Raw genomic sequence first — 17780 nt, forward strand, 5'->3', positions numbered from 1 at the left:
TGGGTAGCCGGTGTGGTCAGAGGTGGTGGCTGCCCCTGTCGGTTGCACGTGTCAGGCGGCATTGCAGATGGCGGCCAAGACGGCGGTCCCTGTCGGTCGCACGTTTCGGGCTGCTAGGAAGATGGCGTCCAAGATGGCGGCCCCCATGAGTCGCACATGGCGGGCCACGTGGGAGACGGTGGCCAAGATGGAGGCCCCCGTTAGTTGCACGTGTTGTGCAGAGTTGAAGATGGGTGCCCCCACGGACAACACAAGGCGTGTGATGCGTCCGGAGGGAGCGGAGCAGGCAGGCACGCAGCCAAGCTGCGGGGTCTGTGGGCCTGTGAGTCTGAGAGTTGGGCCTGCGATTTGGAGGACTCGGACCTGGCCAGGCAAACTTTGGCAAAGTGACCTTTATTGCTGCAGTCGCTGCAGTTCGCTTTACGAGCCGGGCAGCGCCGCCTGAGGTGCTGGTGCTGGCCGCAGAAATAGCAGGGTTGGGTGGGCAGCTGTGCGGCACAGGCTTGGGGTACTCTCTGGTCGGATGTCCACGAGGGGGTCGCATGATTGGACAGGAAAGCGTTGAGGCTTTGAAACGCTACTTCGAGGGAGGTGGCTAGTTTTACCGTCTCTTCTAGGTCGAGGGCGCCCTTCTTGAGCAGGCGCTGTGTGGCCTAATTGGACCGGACCCCAGCCACGGAGGCATCCTGGACGGCGAGTTCCATGTGTTGGGAGGTCGCGACCGCCTTGTAGTTGCAGCTTGGCGCGAGGACTTTGAGGTCGAGTAAGTACTCCTCCAGCGATATCCTGGGGCGTTGGCGGTGAGTGGTGAGGAGATGCCGCGCATACACTTCGTTCACCGGCCTCACGTATAGGCGCTTCAGCATCGCGAGGGCGCCTGCGTATCTGATCGCTTCCTCACGTTGTACGAGATTCAATGGCTCATCCGGGCGTGGAGGAGGCTCAGCTTCTGTTCGTCGGTGACCGAGGGCGAGGAGGAGGCAGCGAGGAAGGCCTCAAAACATCGGAGCCAGTGTGAAAAAATCCCTTTTACTTCCGCGGCCTGTGGGTCGAGTTCCCAGTCGGTCAGGTTTGAGGGCTGCTTCCATCGCGATGTTGTAATTGATTAAATTGATGTGACCATCAATTCACACGAGACAGCGAGTTGAAGTGAATAGTGGCTTTAATGAACTAGAACAGTGCCTGCCTGCGACTGCTCTGCACTGAGGGCTGCCTACAGGGCAGCTGCTCTTTATACCTCCACTCAAGGGAGCGGAGCCAGGGGCAGAGCCCACAAGGGCATCAACATGATACAATCAGTGTAATACAGCACAGTGATCCATAGGTGGAGCCCACATGGGCAACAGCGTGGTACAATGTAGTACAGTGGTGAATGGTTACCATAATACGTTCACTACAGGTGACAAAAGATCTGGGAGTCTGGGGGGGGTGGGGGAGAGAGAGGGCATTGTATTGGCCTTCTTCTAGGCTGGAGACGGATTTTGCTGCGTTGGCAGGACTAGGAGCCGCTAAAGACGGGGGTGTGCATGAACGACCTGGCAGAATTCCTGAGGCTGGAGAAGGTCAAGTTCGCTTTGCTGGGGTCAGTAGAGGGGTGAAACCAGAGGTGGAAACCTTTCATTGATTTCTTCAAGGAGGATTGGAGGTCAGCAAGTGTGGGTCGGGAGGCGGAAGGGGTAAAAATTGGGAAAGCGGGATGTGGTGGGGTGTTGGTATCGGGGAGGTTGGGGAGATGTAGCTGTTTGTTTCGGTTGATGTGTTGCTCTTCTGCTATTTTGTGTACATCTGTAAAAAGCCTTGAATAAAAATATTTCCTGAAAAAAATAGGTTTGTGGGTTGGAAAACATGTGTTCCTGTTAGATTTCAACTCTCAAGATGTCTGGCACAATCAACAGCAAAGGTTGAAAAGGAATCGGTATTTTTGTCAACAACATCTGCTTAATAACTGCTACCTTTAGAGTCCATTTACTGTTTTGAAACAAATAACTATAATTTAACTTCAAAAGAAACATATTTCTCCAACATGTTTTTAAGATTTTGGAACTGGTACCCACAGGGTGGAATGGTACATTGATGATGGCTTTTGTGCAAAACAGACACACACTGACACTTAGTTATCCTCAGAGAAGAATAACACAGAAGCAGTGGGAAACCATATTATTTCCCAGTGAAACAGATATTTAAAAACAATGCTGCTAACTTTCGTGACTTCTGGTGACTTGAGGTAATGGCCTAATTTTACATGCAGTTGAAGCATTAATTTTGCAAAACAATATTAGCACTAAAAGTAAGAAATATACTAGAAGGCTTTTGTAGATTAAACTTCATTCAAAATATTAAGCTCAACATACCTTGATTTTTGAACCTCTATCAGAAGGTATTGAGGCCGCTATCGAGGCACCAGAGCGTGTCATTCTAGCGTGCCGCCGGCACCCGCCTCGATTTTGGCACCACGTCCGATTCTCCGCCCAACCGCATTTTGTGATTCCGGCGTCGGCCAATGGAGAATTCCGTCCCAGATCTTTGTCTCCCTCTTCAAGGAGGATTGGAGGTCAGCAAGCTAACCCTGTGGGTACCAGTTCCAAACTCTTAAAAACATGTTGGAGAAATATGTTTCTTTTGAAGTTAAATTATAGTCATTTGTTTCAAAACAGTAAATGGACTCTAAAGGTAGCAGTTATTAAGCAGATGTTGTTGACAAAAATACCGATTCCTTTTCAACCTTTGCTGTTGATTGTGCCAGACATCTTGAGAGTTGAAATCTAATAGGAACACATGTTTTCCATCCCTCAAACCTATTTTTTTCAGGACTGAATCATTTCCCAAGTCTACACATGTTCTGTTTGCATTTCATAAATTTAATGTCTGCTCTCAATGCCTTTTGTATCACAGGTCCCTTGAGTAAATGATCCCAGTTTCTTTTGACCAAGAGCTCACCTTTGTCGCCCTCTATCTTTTCATAGCTCAGTTAGCTAGCTGGCAAACACAAGGTTTAGATTAATGCCAATGGTCCAGGTTTGATTCCTGTTCTGGCTGCGGTAGACTTGGGACTTGCTTCCTTGCCCTACCCTGAGAATGGAAGGCGTCAGTAACCACCATTGACAAAATCTATCAAGAAAAATGGGTCAGGATAAAGCATCAGCAGATAGTGACTGAATAACCTGCCTCATAAATGAATGAATCTTTTCCTGTGATCACAACACCCTGAAGGTTGTAACAACAAAGCTGCTTGTTCTAATTTGAGACTCTGGGTGATAGGAAATTGGATGACATCAATATTTTGAAAGATGGACAGATTCACACAAGTAAAACGAGACTGAATAAAAATCAGTAATCTAGATTATTTACAATTGTTAACAGAAACATTTATGAGTGTTACCTAACTTTGACTAATTTAGTAAACCTTGCGCTACAGAAGTTAACAAAACACACCATACTGACACCATTAAAGTACCACATTTCTGACCAAGTCTACATCTGGAACTGATCATCTCAATCTTAAAAGGTTCAGACCTAGAAAAAGAGCCAAGAACAAGATGTAGGACATGATATAATGGTCTCGTTGCACTTGACTTGGTGGAGTAACAAGGCCGTTGAATCTTGCGAGAGGCCTCTCACAAGATTTGTGACACTCGAAACATACATGGGGAGAATGTGCAAACTCCAAGGCTGGAAGTGAACTTAGGTCCCTGGTGCTATGAGGCAGCAGTACTAACCACTGTGCCACCGTCCCGCCCCAATAGCGAGTGAAGGAAGCCAGCAGGATTAGAGCTATGAATGACAGGGAGTGGCTAAAACTGCACTAAGGGAGGAAATTAAACTGACTCTCACCATTCAATTCTGCATACCCCCACCCCAGCACCAGGATTCCTCCATGCCCTCCACTCCCCCATACCTGACCTCACTAGCCCCCACTGATCTGACTTGACCGAACCAACCTACCAGTTTACCCCCTCACCTACATTTGTTCCATTACCCTCCTTTTCCCCGACTCACCTTTCCCCCTCACTCACTCTACCCCCTCACCTACATTGCTCCCTTACCCAACGTTTCCCTTTATCCACACTGTCCTTTACCCACACTGCCCCCTTATTCACTCTACCCCTCACCCAATCTACCCCCTGACACTCTACCCTCTTACCACCTTACCTTCTTTTTATAACTTTTCAAAGGACCTTTGAGACTTTTAAACTCTTCAATTACCAGAATACAGCAGCTAGTGCAATAAAAAGGGGGTATGGCTCCTGCGTGGATTCTCTCAGCTACACCCTCTGAGATTCCCTGCACTGACTGCGATCGACAGGATCCTCCATCAGAAGGTTATCCTGAAAAATCGATGGATGGTAAGTGAACAGAATATTCAGACCAACATGTTTCTGTGAGATAATCTCTCGTTCTTCTAAAGGCCAGAAATTATGGGCCATTGTACCCAATCGCTCTCCATAGGTAATCTCTCTCACCCCAGGAATCAATCGGGTATACGTTTGTTGTACCCCACCTGCAGCAAGGTGAGGAAACAAAAGCTGTACACAGTGTGGCAGGTGTGGGGCATGATTCAATGGACTCAAGTTAAAGTTCACTGAAAGGTGCGTTTAGCGGGGTGTTTCTTGGCAGCTGTATCTCCGAGAAACATCCCGTTATCCGATGGGTGGACAACCGGCAGTGCCAAGGTGCCTGGGTGCCAGGAGTAGTGCCAGGGTGGCACCCTACCCTTTCCACAACAACCCGGGGGTCTCCATTGACTTGTGAGATCCCCCCAGGTGCAACTACGTCGTAGACCAGTGCTAAACTGCATCCTGGCGAGGCCTCCCAGGCACGGCCGGTGAGCCCCGGATGGCAGGTGAATCCAATGTCCGAGTATTTAAATATTCAAATGCAGGGGGCATTTATATGGAGATGGGACGGCCAAATTGGGAAATTTCATGGCTCAAACTTGCCACCTCAATGGTGAAAATCTGACCCTTTTAAAATATTTTAAAATATCTCTGCCAGGTCCTTATTTCCCATTATAAAATATTCCCTGTGTCTGCCTCGAAGGCACCCACATTTACTTTCACTAATCTGTTCATTTTTACATAGTTGTGAAAGCACTTACGGTTCATTTTAAAGTATTTCTTCCTACTTTATTCTCATTCAGTTCTCTCCCTCTTTATCAATCTTTAGGTCCTCATTCATTAATTGTTAAAACCCTTCCAGCCTTCAGGGCTTTATCACTTATCGAGTGGAGTGTATATTCTTGAAGGGAATATATATTGCTCCGGGTACAAGAGCAATAGGTCAGAAGGTGAAAGAATTGAGGTAGAACTAAGGAATAGGGCCAGTATGGCTCTGAGGAAGAGCAGACGGAGATGTTGCTCAAAACAGCGGGTCTGGTGGCCTGAAGCGCATATGTTTTAATGCAAGAAGTATTACGGGTCAGGCAGATGAACGTAGAGCTTGGATTAGTACTTGGAACTGTGATGTTGTTGCCATTACAGAGACTTAGTTGAGGGAAGGACAGGATTGGCAGCTAAACGTTCCAGGATTTAGATGTTTCAGGCGGGATAGAGGGGGATGTAAAAGGTGTGGCGGAGTTGCGTTACTGGTTAGGGAGAATATCACAGCTGTACTACGAGAGGACACCTCAGAGGGCAGCGAGGCTATATAGGTAGAGATCAGGAATAAGTACGGTGCAGTCACAATGTTGGGGTTTACTACAGGCCTCCCAACAGCCAGCGAGAGATAGAGGAGCAGATAGGTAGACAAATTTTGGAAACGACTAAAAACAACAGGGTTGTTGTGATGGGAGACTTCAACTTCCCCAATATTGACTGGGACTCAATTAGTGCTAGGGGCCTGGACGGGGCAGAGTTTGTAAGGAGCATCCAGGAGGGCTTCTGAAAACAATATGTAGATAGTCCAACTAGGGAAAGGGCTGTACTGTACCTGGTATTGGGGAATGAGCCCGGCCAGGTGGTAGAAGTTTCAGTAGGGGAGCATTTCGGGAACAGTGACCAAAATTCAGAAAGTTTTAAAGTGCTGGTGGATAAGGATAAGAGTGGTCATAGGCTGAATGTGCTAAATTGGGGGAAGGCTAATTATAACAATATTAGGCGGGAACTGAAGAACCTAGATTGGGGGAGGATGTTTGAGGGTAAATCAACATCTGACATGTGGGAGGCTTTCAAATGTCAGTTGAAAGGAATTCAGGACCGGCATGTTCCTGTGCGGAAGAAGGATAAATACGGCAAATTTCGGGAACCTTGGATAACAAAAGATATTGTAGGCCTCGCCATAAAGAAAAAGGAGGCATTTGTCAGGACTAGAAGGCTGGGAACAGACAAAGCCTGTGTGGAATATAAGGAAAGTAGGAAGGAACTTAAGCAAGGAGTCAGGAGGGCTAGAAGAGGTCACGAAAAGTCACTGGCAAATAGGGTTAAGGAAAATCCCAAGGCTTTTTACACGTACATAAAAAGCAAGAGAGTAGCCAGGGAAAGGGTTGGCCCACTGAAGGATAGGCAAGAGAATCTATGTGTGGAGCCAGAGGAAATGGGTGAGGTACTAAATGGATACTTTGCATCAGTATTCAGCAAAGAGAAGGAATTGGTGGATGTTGAGTCTGGAGAAGGGTGTGTAGATAGCCTGGGTCTCATTGAGATCCAAAAAGACGAGGTGTTGGGTGTCTTGAAAAATATTAAGGTAGATAAGTCCCCAGGGCCGGATGGGATCTACCTCAGAATACCGAAGGAGGCTAGAGAGGAAATTGCTGAGGCCTTGACAGAAATCTTTGAATCCTCACTGTCCTCAGGTGATGTCCCGGAGGACTGGAGAATAGCAAATGTTGTTCCTTTGTTTCAGAAGGGTAGCAAGGATAATCCAGGGAACTACAGGCCAGTGAGCCTTACGTCAGTGGTAGGGAAATTACTGGAGAGAATTCTTCGAGACAGGATCTACTCCCATTTGGAAGCAAATGGACGTATTAGTGAGAGGCAGCATGGTTTTGTGAAGCAGAGGTCGTGTCTCACTAACTTGACAGAGTTTTTCGAAGAGGTCACTAAAATTATTGATGCAGGTAGGGCAGTGGATGTTGTCTATATGGACTTCAGTAAGGCCTTTGACAAGGTCCCTCATGGTAGACTGGCACAAAAGGTGAAGTCACACGGGATCAGGGGTGAGCTGGCAAGGTGGATACAGAACTGGCTAGGTCATAGAAGGCAGAGAGAAGCAATGGAAGGTTGCTTTTCTAATTGGAGGGATGTGACTAGTGGTGTTCCGCAGGGATCAGTGCTGGGACCTTTGCTGTTCATAGTATATATAAATGATTTGGAGGAAAATGTAACTGGTCTGATTAGTAAGTTTGCAGACGACACAAAGGTAGGTGGAATTGCGGATAGTGATGAGGACTGTCAGAGGATACAGCAGGATTTAGATTATTTGGAGACTTGGGCGGAGAGATGGCAGATGGAGTTTAATCCAGACAAATGTGAGGTAATGCATTTTGGAAGGTCTAATGCAGGTAGGGAATATGCAGTGAATGATAGAACCTTCAAGAGTATTGAAAGTCAGAGAGATCTAGGTGTACAGGTCCACAAGTCACTGAAAGGGGCAACACATGTGGAGAAGGTAGTCAAGAAGGCATACGGCATGCTTGCCTTCATTGGCCGGGGCATTGAGTCTAAGAATTGGCAAGTCATGTTGCAGCTGTATAGAACCTTAGTTAGGCCACACTTGGAGTATAGTGTTCAATTCTGGTCGCCACACTACCAGAAGGATGTGGAGGCTTTAGAGAGGGTGCAGGATTTACCAGGATGTTGCCTGGTATGGAGGGCATTAGCTATGAGGAGCAGTTGAATAAACTCAGTTTGTTCTCACTGGAACGATGGAGGTTGAGGGGCGACCTCATAGAGGTCTGCAAAATTATGAGGGGCATAGACAGAGTGGATAGTCAGAGGCCTTTCCCCAGGGTAGAAGGGTCAGTTACTAGGGGGCATAGGTTTAAGTGCGAGGGGCAAGGTTTAGAGGAGATGTATGAGGCAAGTTTTTTACACAGATGGTAGTGGGTGCCTGGAACCTGCTGCCGGAGGAGGTGGTGGAAGCAGGGACAATAGTGACATTTAAGGGGAATCTTGACAAATACATGAATAGGATGGGAATAGAGGGATACGGACCCAGGAAGTGTAGAAGATTTTAGTTTAGACGGTAGCATGGTCGGCACGGGCTTGGAGGGCCGAAGGGCCTGTTCCTGTGCTGTACTTTTCTTTGTTCTTTGTTCTATATTCATTCAGAGTTATTCTTTTTTTAAAATATGTTTCCTGTTTCTTAGTCACCGTCATTTCTTTTTCATGTCTAATGCATGACTGAAATTAAGAGAAATTTCTTTGCTCAGTGGATTTTTGGAATTCTCTGTTAGAGCACTGTGGAAACTCAGTTCAGGACTGAGATCAATACATTTTTGGCCACTAATGAAATCAAGGGATGTGTGAATAATGCGAAAAAATGGCAGTGATGTAGAACTTAGGCCATGATCTATTGGCCATATTTCTTATACTGAAATGTTCTTACTAATTAATTGTCAATACACAATACTAGATCTAAAATATCCCATTCCCTAGTTGGTTCTTGACTTATTGCTCTAGAAAACTGCCTCAACTGCATCCCATCAATTCATCCTCCAAGTTATTTTTGCCCATTTGGTTTGTCCAAACCAATGAAGATTAATGTTTTCCACAATACTTGCATTACCCTTGGTATACATTCCTGTAATCTTACGGTTCATCCTCTATCCAACACTGTAATTACTTTTTGTGAGCCGATAAACTTCCACCCGTGTTTTCTGTCCATTTTTATTTCTTGAGTCCATCCATACTGATTCAATGGGTCCTAACTTCCCAATGGCGTAAAGTCCTGACCCACTGGAATTATAAGAATTTAAAGCATACTTAGCCGCTCTGGAAAATGTTTTTCAAACCTCCACTGGCTGGAGCTGCTTGGAGCCTGCAGCGAAAGAGTCCCTGACGGTTACAGCATGATGAAACTCCAGTGAACTCAGGGAGTCCACAGCCCTTTTTATTACTATGCTGCCTGCCTGGAAGCATGTTGGTTTAAAGGGCCCAGTGACCACGACAGCACAGGGAGAAGGTAAGTGTCTAGATTAGTGAATGGACTTTGGGGTTCTGGAGAGTGGGAGTGGGGGGAGGTCATTCGGGGTGAAGGTCTGGGGGAGGCAGAAAGTCTGCTTGCATGGGTGTCAGAGTCAGGTCTGCTGCCAGGTTAGGGGCAGAGATCCTGGGGTGGGGAGAGGTGTTGAGAGTCCACTTACGCAGCTATTGGGGTCAAGTCCACTTCCAGGTTGGGGGGGAGGGGGGAGGTCTGTGCGTGTGGGCCCGCTTGGGGGTGAGGTTTCTGGGGTGGGGTGGTGAGAGTCTTGGCTGGGGGTGTCCAAATTGGGCCCGCAGGTTGAGGAGTCCCATGTGGCTGGAATTGAGGGGAATTTGGAACACTTTGAAGGTTGATTAGTCAGGGATGAGTGGTCTGGAATGGGCTTGGTCTGGGTGTTTAAAATAGTTAGCCTGAAATAGTTGGTTTCATTTCTTCTAACTCTTTAAGAGTAACTTTTAGTATAAAACTGGCAGAACCATCTGAAGTTAACAATTTCAGTTGTTTTGTGGGATGTTTCCCAGCCCAGTGTAATTGTCCAGGGAATGTTAGCACTTAAGGACAATTGCCATGTAAACCCTTACTTGGGAACCTCTAAGAAGGATTCCTCAGCACATCTTTGGGGTAAGCCCCAAATCCGACGCTGGGGGGCCAGGAGGTTACAGGCCATATCTTGATTTTCCGGGCTAAGCTACTTTCTCATGCCGCCTTTTTCATTTATCAGGGCCACACCAGCTCCTTTTCCAGTTGGCCTATTTTTTCTAAAGGGCAAGTATTCTGGAATATTTGCTCCCTAACTTTGATAACCCTACAAACACTCTTTCATGGGTACTAAATCCAAACCAATTTAATTGAATTAATTAAAAAAGAAATTCGCAATGAAGATTTATTGAATGCAATAGCTAGTTTCTCGCAGATCGATTAAGCAACAGCTTTGTTTCAAAGAACAGAAAATTTGGACTCTGATTAAATGTTTGATGTTGAAAGTTTCTACGCACTGAGCCTCCCTTCTATTCCCTTTGGTTTAATCCTTTTTTCTGGTTGAATGAGACAAGGCGGAAATAAATGGATATCATTAAGTGCGTGAATTGCCAGGTGTTGGCACAATAATTGAAAGTGACCTTCAAAACCAGAAACCTGAGTGGATGAATTTTAAAATTGCATTGTCAGCAAAACACAGAGACAGCATTCTCAGGAACAACAGAGAATCTCATTTCTATTTCACTGAAAAACTCTCTGAAGTTTTCACACATGGACGTTCCAATAAAATTGCTTGATGTGGATACTCCAATCAATGCACCTCTAACTGTAAAGCATTGTTAAGAAGCATTTCCGAAACACAGAACCTTTAAAGTGAACATAGTACATGAATAAAAGAATACCAACAAATTGCTAGAAATGGTTTACCTCATCCAAATATTTCCTCCCTGTTAATTCTGGAATAGTTTTTCATGCAACAATGGTGATGTTGCCTTCTGGGAGAAAAGTGTAATTATATATTGATCATATTCTCCTGGTAGTCAACTGTAGATGTTTTTTTTCTGAATTTGTATAAGTACGGCACAATCATTAATCCTGCTTTCTGACTGTTATCACATATCAATGAATTGGAACACACAGGTGGTTAGTATTGACTATGAAAAGAACTAAAGCTTTAAAATGCACACAAAATTGAAACAGCCCGTATTTCTACAAGGATAAACAATTCGGTTGTTTGTTTCGAGGGCATGCCGAAGGGCAAAATTAAGCCCAAACAAGTTTGATCATGTAAACTCCACAAACCTGTAAGAGCCTTGTCCATACTTGCAGAAATAATTTCTATGTTTCATTGCATGTACTGTTCCACTTATCGATCAGAACTTGAACTGGTCAGTTTGGTTGAAGACATTAAAACCACATGTGTTAGTCATTACTGTATCCTTTCCTCTTAATTTTACATTGCTGTTTTTGTTATTTATTTTGTATGAATTTTGCACATGTGGGGCTTATGTGGAATAATTGAATGGCAAATGTTTAATCAGCATTTGGGAAATCTCAATTGTCATTCAATTTGCATTATTCATGACGGAGGGCCCTTCTATTATTTGTATAAGGAGGTGTGATTGCGGTTAGGCAGAAGAAAAATCCACACATCCTCCCTTGGGAGAATTGTGCAATTATATATGCTTCATGTTTCTCGGCGTTTTCATCTGAGGTTTAATTTGTTGTTATTGTTAAACATCTGTTGTAATTTCATCTTCCAATTCCTTGGATGGATAACTGAAAGGTGCGCTTGGTAAAACAGAGTCAGAGTGTATAACATAGGGCTTAACAGCCGGAAATTGATTGGCAGCATGCCTATTTTGCTGGCAGGTTTCTACTTCATTGGAGTACATTGAGTGAAGCAAATGCATGCACTTGCAGTTGGTTGACTGAGCATATGCTTGTTTTCTGTGATTTTGGAACTAGCTTGGTAGTATTCGGTGCAGTGGTATAACTATCCCACAATTTCCTCATTTGTCAGATTAAGAGAATAAGGTGAGTTATAGATGCTGCGGTCAATAAAATTTCATTTTTGTTGTGTATGCTTGTACAGTATTGCTTCCCTGGGGTTGAAAACGGGAAGAACTATCAAGTCAGCACATTAACTGAATTTGGAACAGAATAACAAAAGTTTGTCCACCCAAAAATGTGTCTATATCGTAATGGCAAAGCCTTTTTAGGAGCATTATATGTCATTCCCTAATGTAATTGTCTATATATGAACTGATCGATGAATTTAGACCTTTATTCCGTCACCTCCAACCTCATATACACACTTCACTCCCCACACACACCACCCCAGACAACAAGATGGCAGCAAGGAGAGTGGCCCCAAGATTCACCGACGCGGAGTTGGAGACCCTTTTTGACGCGGTGGAGGAGAGGTGGATGACCCTGTACCCCGGCTTGGGAAGGAGGCTGCCAGCTGCTGCCATCCGCCGTGCCTAGGCATAGATGGCAGAGGCAGTCAGTGCCGTGGTTAACACTGTCCAAACTGGCCAGCAGATCCGGAAGAAACTGTACAACCTCCTCAGGGAGCCAGCGTGAGTAAGCAGCACTGTGCCCCTGGCACCAACCCCCACACACACACTCATAGCCACACACCCCCACCAGTGCCGCTAAATATGAAGCGCGATCTCGCCAACACGACCATCAGACACAGCCCACCAGTCATACCCAAAATGACAGAAATCTTTCTGTTAATTGTACCCTGAATAAAAATAAGAGTGGAAAAGGAATGAACATTTTGTAATGGATGATGTCTCCCATCTTTTGTCCAATGAGACCATGATATTATAATTCTTATAATTGTCAAACGCAATCCACAGGCTGCGTTGCGCTCGACAGGCTGCACATCCGATAGATGTCGGGAGATCCCTCTTCCAGGATTTACCTGGCTCGCCGTGCCTCATGAGATCACGTTAGATCTGAATCCCAACCATCATGGGCAGAATCACTCTTTTGCAAATGTGAGTTTTAGAGCGAGACAGCTAGTCTCACTCTAATATGCACTTCCCTGATCTACCCGAGGTCTAAGCCCTTCACCTCGGAGACTTGGGGACCAGATGGAAAGGCACTTCTGGGGGTTTTCCAGGGGATTGGAGGCCCCCAGGTACGGACCCACTGGGCAGGGTGGCACCCTGACATGGCTGCTGCCACCTAGGCACAGCTAGCGTGGCACTGCAACCAGGTACCTTGACACTGCCACCTGAGTGCCACCTGACACTGACAAGGTGTTCAGGTGGCACTGCCAGCTGGAAGGGGCACTACAAAAGTGCCATGCTGGCAGTGCCAAAATGCCAAGCTACCCGCGGGTTCCCCGCATGTGTGAGGTGAGGTGCAAGGTGCCTGAGGACCAGTTGTGGCTTTGGGAGAGTTCGGGTGCCATGTTGGGCAGTCGAGAGATCGGGATGCCATCTCTGGAACTCCTCAGCATAGGAAAGGGGACTAAGTGTGGCCTCGGCAAGGTATTCCCCGCTGAGGCCCTGAATTGAAACAGTCCCCATAGATAGCGTGGTCTTTCTCAGCACTGCACGTGCCAGGAAATACCTGGCTAAATGTGCTCACCACAGAACTCTGTTCCAATTTGGTTGGATCGTGCCCAAAATGTACTGTATAAATTGGACCTGACATTTATAGAACATAGAACATAGAACATAGAACAGTACAGCACAGAACAGGCCCTTCGGCCCTCGATGTTGTGCCGAGCAATGATCACCCTACTTAAACCCACGTAACCCATATCCCAACAATCCCCCCCATTAACCTTACACTACGGGCAATTTAGCATGGCCAATCCACCTAACCCGCACATCTTTGGACTGTGGGAGGAAACCGGAGCACCCGGAGGAAACCCACGCACACACGGGGAGGACGTGCAGACTCCACACAGACAGTAACCCAGCCGGGAATCGAACCTGGGACCCTGGAGCTGTGAAGCATTGATGCTAACCACCATGCTACCCTTGGTAGTTTAGTGAAAAATAAACTGACTGACTTTTTTGAGGCCATATAAACATTTTGGGCTGGATTCTCCGTTTGACAATGCCGAAATCGCGTTCGGCGTTCGGCCGGAGAATCAAAGTTCATGACCAAATCGGGGGTGGCGCCGCTTTCGCTATGCTCTGCCCTCTCCAAAGCGACATACTCTAGGAGTATGCCACGCGACGTATCGATGGCCTCAGGACATTGTCTGAGGCCCGCTCCCTGATGCTCCACCCCAACTAGCCGAGTTCCCAACGGCGTCAATTGCGTGTGGTCTCTTCCCGTTGGGAACTTGGCGTGGCAGCTGCGGACTCAATTCAACGCCACCACAGTCCGGGGACGTTCGAGCCGCGGGCGGGGGGACTTTATCAGGGGCTGGGGGGGTGGTCCGGGGCCCGCGAGCCGGCCGGCGCCATGCAGCATAGCGCGGTCGCTGCAGGCTACTTCCGGGCGCATGCACAGCCACGGACCCGCCAATTCTCTAGGCCATATCGGCAGCTAGAGCCGGGTGCTGTAATCTGCTGGCATGCTACCCCAGTGAAGCACAGGATCGGTGGCTGTTTTCCGCCAAATTCTCGGGCTTAAATCACGCTGGCGTGAGGACATAGCCTCACAATCGGAGAATCCAGCCCTTTGTTTTTCAGTTTTATAATTGCAAAATCATTGGAAGGTTTTAGTGGAAAGCTGTAGTGATACGCTATCAATTGCACATAAAGACTCGAATCGGTACAAGAGACGCTTTATTACCGTAAGATGTTTATCCTTCGACTGCAGCTGGTAGAATGGCAGCTCAGGAGAACTCATGAATATTTATACTGCTCCCTGTGGGCGGAGCTAGCCAGCAGGGGCTACCGAGAAACCTGTAATACAGGTACTGCTGTACATCCCCTAATACAGGCACACATATATTTACACAGTGGTGGATTACACATTCACCACCTGTTAAAAATGAGTCCGGCGGGGGTGACATGGAACTATATACATAATCTGTGAATTATTTACAGAGGGAAAAAAAAGTGTCCATCTTGCAACCCGGTGCCCGTCAGAGGTTGAGTCTGACCGGTGGTCTGACGGTTCGTAAAGAGCAACGCAGCAGTGGTGGCGACGTTTGTACAGGCGGTGTTGGTGTCAACGGCATCTGTGCTGGCGGTGTTGGTGCTGGCCAGTGGCTGGACGACTCCGGGAGCATGCCAAAATCTTCCATGTCCTCTAGTGTGGGCAGGGGAACGAGGGATGGACCTGGTGGGGCTGATGCCTGGAGTGCCGGGGGAGGGGAGGGTGGCGCGTGGGTGGCGAGGTGTGTGGGAGTGGGATCGGCACCCGAGCAAGACTGTATCCTGGCGGCCGTCAGGGATCTCCACGTAGGCAGACTGGGGGTTTGCGTGGAGCAGGCGTACCCTGTCCACCAGAGGGTCCGCCTTGTGGAGTCTGACATGCCTACACAGTAGGACCGGCCCTGGAGCAGCGAGCCACGTCGGGAGCGACACCCCGGATGTAGACTTCCTAGAGAAGGTAAAAACACGTTCATGGGGTGTGTTGTTAGTCTCGGTACACAGCAGTGACCAAATGGAGCGGAGTACATCCGGGAGGACCTGCTGCCAGCGAGCGGCTGGGAGGTTCCTGGACCGTAGGGCCAGCTGGACGGCCCTCCAAACCGTCCCGTTCTCCCTCTCTACCTGCCCGTTTCCCCGGGGGTTGTAGCTGGTCGTCCTGCTGGAGGCGATACCCCTGCTGAGCAGGAACTGACGCAGCTCATCGCTCATGAATGAGGATCCCCTGTCGCTGTGGATGTAGTCGGGGAAACCGAACAGAGCGACTATGGAATCGAGGGCCTTGATGACGGTGGCAGATGTCATATCCGGGCATGGGATGGCGAAGGGGAACCTAGAGAATTCATCGACCACACTCAGGATATAGGCGTTGCGGTCGGTGGAGGGGAGGGGCCCTTTGAAATACACGTTGAGGCGTTCAAAGGGGCGGGACGCTTTCACCAGGCGCACGCGGTCTGGCCGGTAGAAGTGCGGCTTGCACTCCACACAGACCTGGCAGTCTCTGGTGACTGTCCGTACTTCCTCGACGGAGTGGGGCAGATTGCGGGCTTTGACTAGGTGGTACAACCGAGTGACCCCCGGATGGCAAAGGCTATCGTGCAGGGCGCGGAACTGGTTCACTTGTGCGCTGGCACATGTACCTCGGGAGAGGGCGTCTGGGGGCTCGTTCAGCTTGCCGGGGCGATACAAGATCTCGTAATTATAGGTGGAGAGCTCGATTCTCCACCGCAAGATTTTATCGTTTTTGATCTTGCCCCGCTGCGTGTTGTTGAACATGAAGGCTACCGACCGTTGGTCAGTGAGGAGGGTGAACCTCCTGCTGGCCAGGTAATGCCTCCAGTGCCGCACCGCCTCAACGATTGCCTGGGCCTCCTTTTCAACAGACGATGGTCGAATTTCGGAGGCATGGACGGTGTGGGAAAAGAATGACACGGGTCTGCCTACCTGGTTTAGAATGGCAGCAAGGGCGACATCCGAAGCGTCGCTCTCTACTTAGAAGGGCAGTGTCTCGTCTACTGCGTGCATCCGGCCTTGGCTATGTCTGAGCGAATACGGGCGAAGGCCTGTTGTGCCTCGGCCGTGAGGGGAAATTGCGTGGACTGGATCAGTGGGCAGGCCTTGTCCGCGTATTGTGGGACCCACTGGGCGTAATAGGAAAAGAACCCCAGGCATCGTTTGAGATCCTTGGGGCAGTGGGGGAGGGGGAGCTCCATGAGGGGGCGCATGCGGTCGGGATCGGGCCCCAGGAATCCGTTTTAGACTACGTAGCCGAGGATGGCTAAGCGGTCTGTGCTGAATACGCACTCCTCCTTGTTATAAGTGAGGTTGAGGAGAGATGCGGTGTGGAGAAATTTGGCAAGGTTGGCGTCATGGTCCTGCTGGTCGTGGCCGCAGATGGTGACATTGTCTAAGTATGGAAACGTGGCCTGCAGTCCGTACCGGTCAACCATTCGGTCCATTTCTCTTTGAAATACCAAGGCCCCGTTAGTGACGCCGAAGGGAACCCTAAGAAATTGATAGAGGCGACCGTCTGCTCGAAGGCAGTGTAGGGACGGTCCGATTTACGGATGGGGAGCTGGTGGTAGGCGGATTTCAGGTCAATCGTTGAGAAGACCCGGAACTGTGCAATCTGATTGACTATATCAGATATGCGAGGGAGGGGGTAAGCGTCGAGCTGCGTGTACCGATTGATGGTCTGGCTGTAGTCCATGACCATCCTGTGTTTCTCCTCAGTTTTAACCACCACCACTTGGACTCTCCAGGGGCTGTTGCTGGCCTCGATAATACCCTCCCGAAGCAGCCGCTGGACTTCAGACCTGATGAAGGTCTTGTCCTGGGTGCTGTGCCGTCTGCTCCTGGTGGCGACGGGCTTGCAATCTGCAGTCACATTGGCAAAGAGGGAGGGAGGGTCAACCTTGAGGGTCGTGAGGCCGCAAACGGTGAGTGGGGGTAGGGGTCCGCCGAATTTGAGGGTGAGGCTCTGGAGGTTACATTGGAAATCCAGGCCCAGTAAAAGTGTCGCACAGAGGTTGGGGAGAACGTACAGGCGGAAACCGCTGAATTCAACGCCTTGTACGGTGAGGTTGACCAGACAGAAACCCCGGATCGGTACAGAGTGGGATCCGGAGGCCAGGGAGATCCGCTGGTTGGCGGAATGGACCGCGAGGGAGCAGCGCCTTACCGTGTCCGGATGGATGAAGCTATCTGTGCTCCCGGAGTCACGTAGGCAGTAGGACGCGTGGCCGTTGATGAGCACCATTGTTGAAGCGGTAGCCAGGTTGTGAGGACGGGATTGGTCGAGCGTCATGGAGGCGGGTAGCGGGCGATCGTCCGAGGAGTCCGACGAGGAGCGGCAGCGACCCGGGTCCCGTGGTCCAGTCCCGAGTGGAGGACAAAATGGAGGCGTCCGAATTACCTGTGGGGGAGAAGATGGCGGCACCCATGCAGCGCACATTGTGGGGGCGGGGCAAGATGGCGGCGACCATGGAACGCACGTTGTGGGGCAGGGCAAGATAGCGGCACCCACTGGCCACACGTGGACCTGGGGGGGGAGATGGCGGCGCCCATGGTGCGCACATTGCAGGGGCG

At 48.8% G+C, this 17780-nt stretch overlaps 1 protein-coding gene across 1 annotated transcript in view; it reads left to right on the forward strand.

The window, feature by feature from the left end:
• The window catches only part of LOC119962275 (sperm-associated antigen 16 protein-like), a 1248392-nt gene that overhangs the window by 620175 nt on the left and 610437 nt on the right, over positions 1-17780 (forward strand). The window lies entirely within an intron of this gene.

Source organism: Scyliorhinus canicula, chromosome 2 (assembly GCF_902713615.1).
Source record: "Scyliorhinus canicula chromosome 2, sScyCan1.1, whole genome shotgun sequence".
Lineage (NCBI taxonomy): Eukaryota > Metazoa > Chordata > Chondrichthyes > Carcharhiniformes > Scyliorhinidae > Scyliorhinus > Scyliorhinus canicula.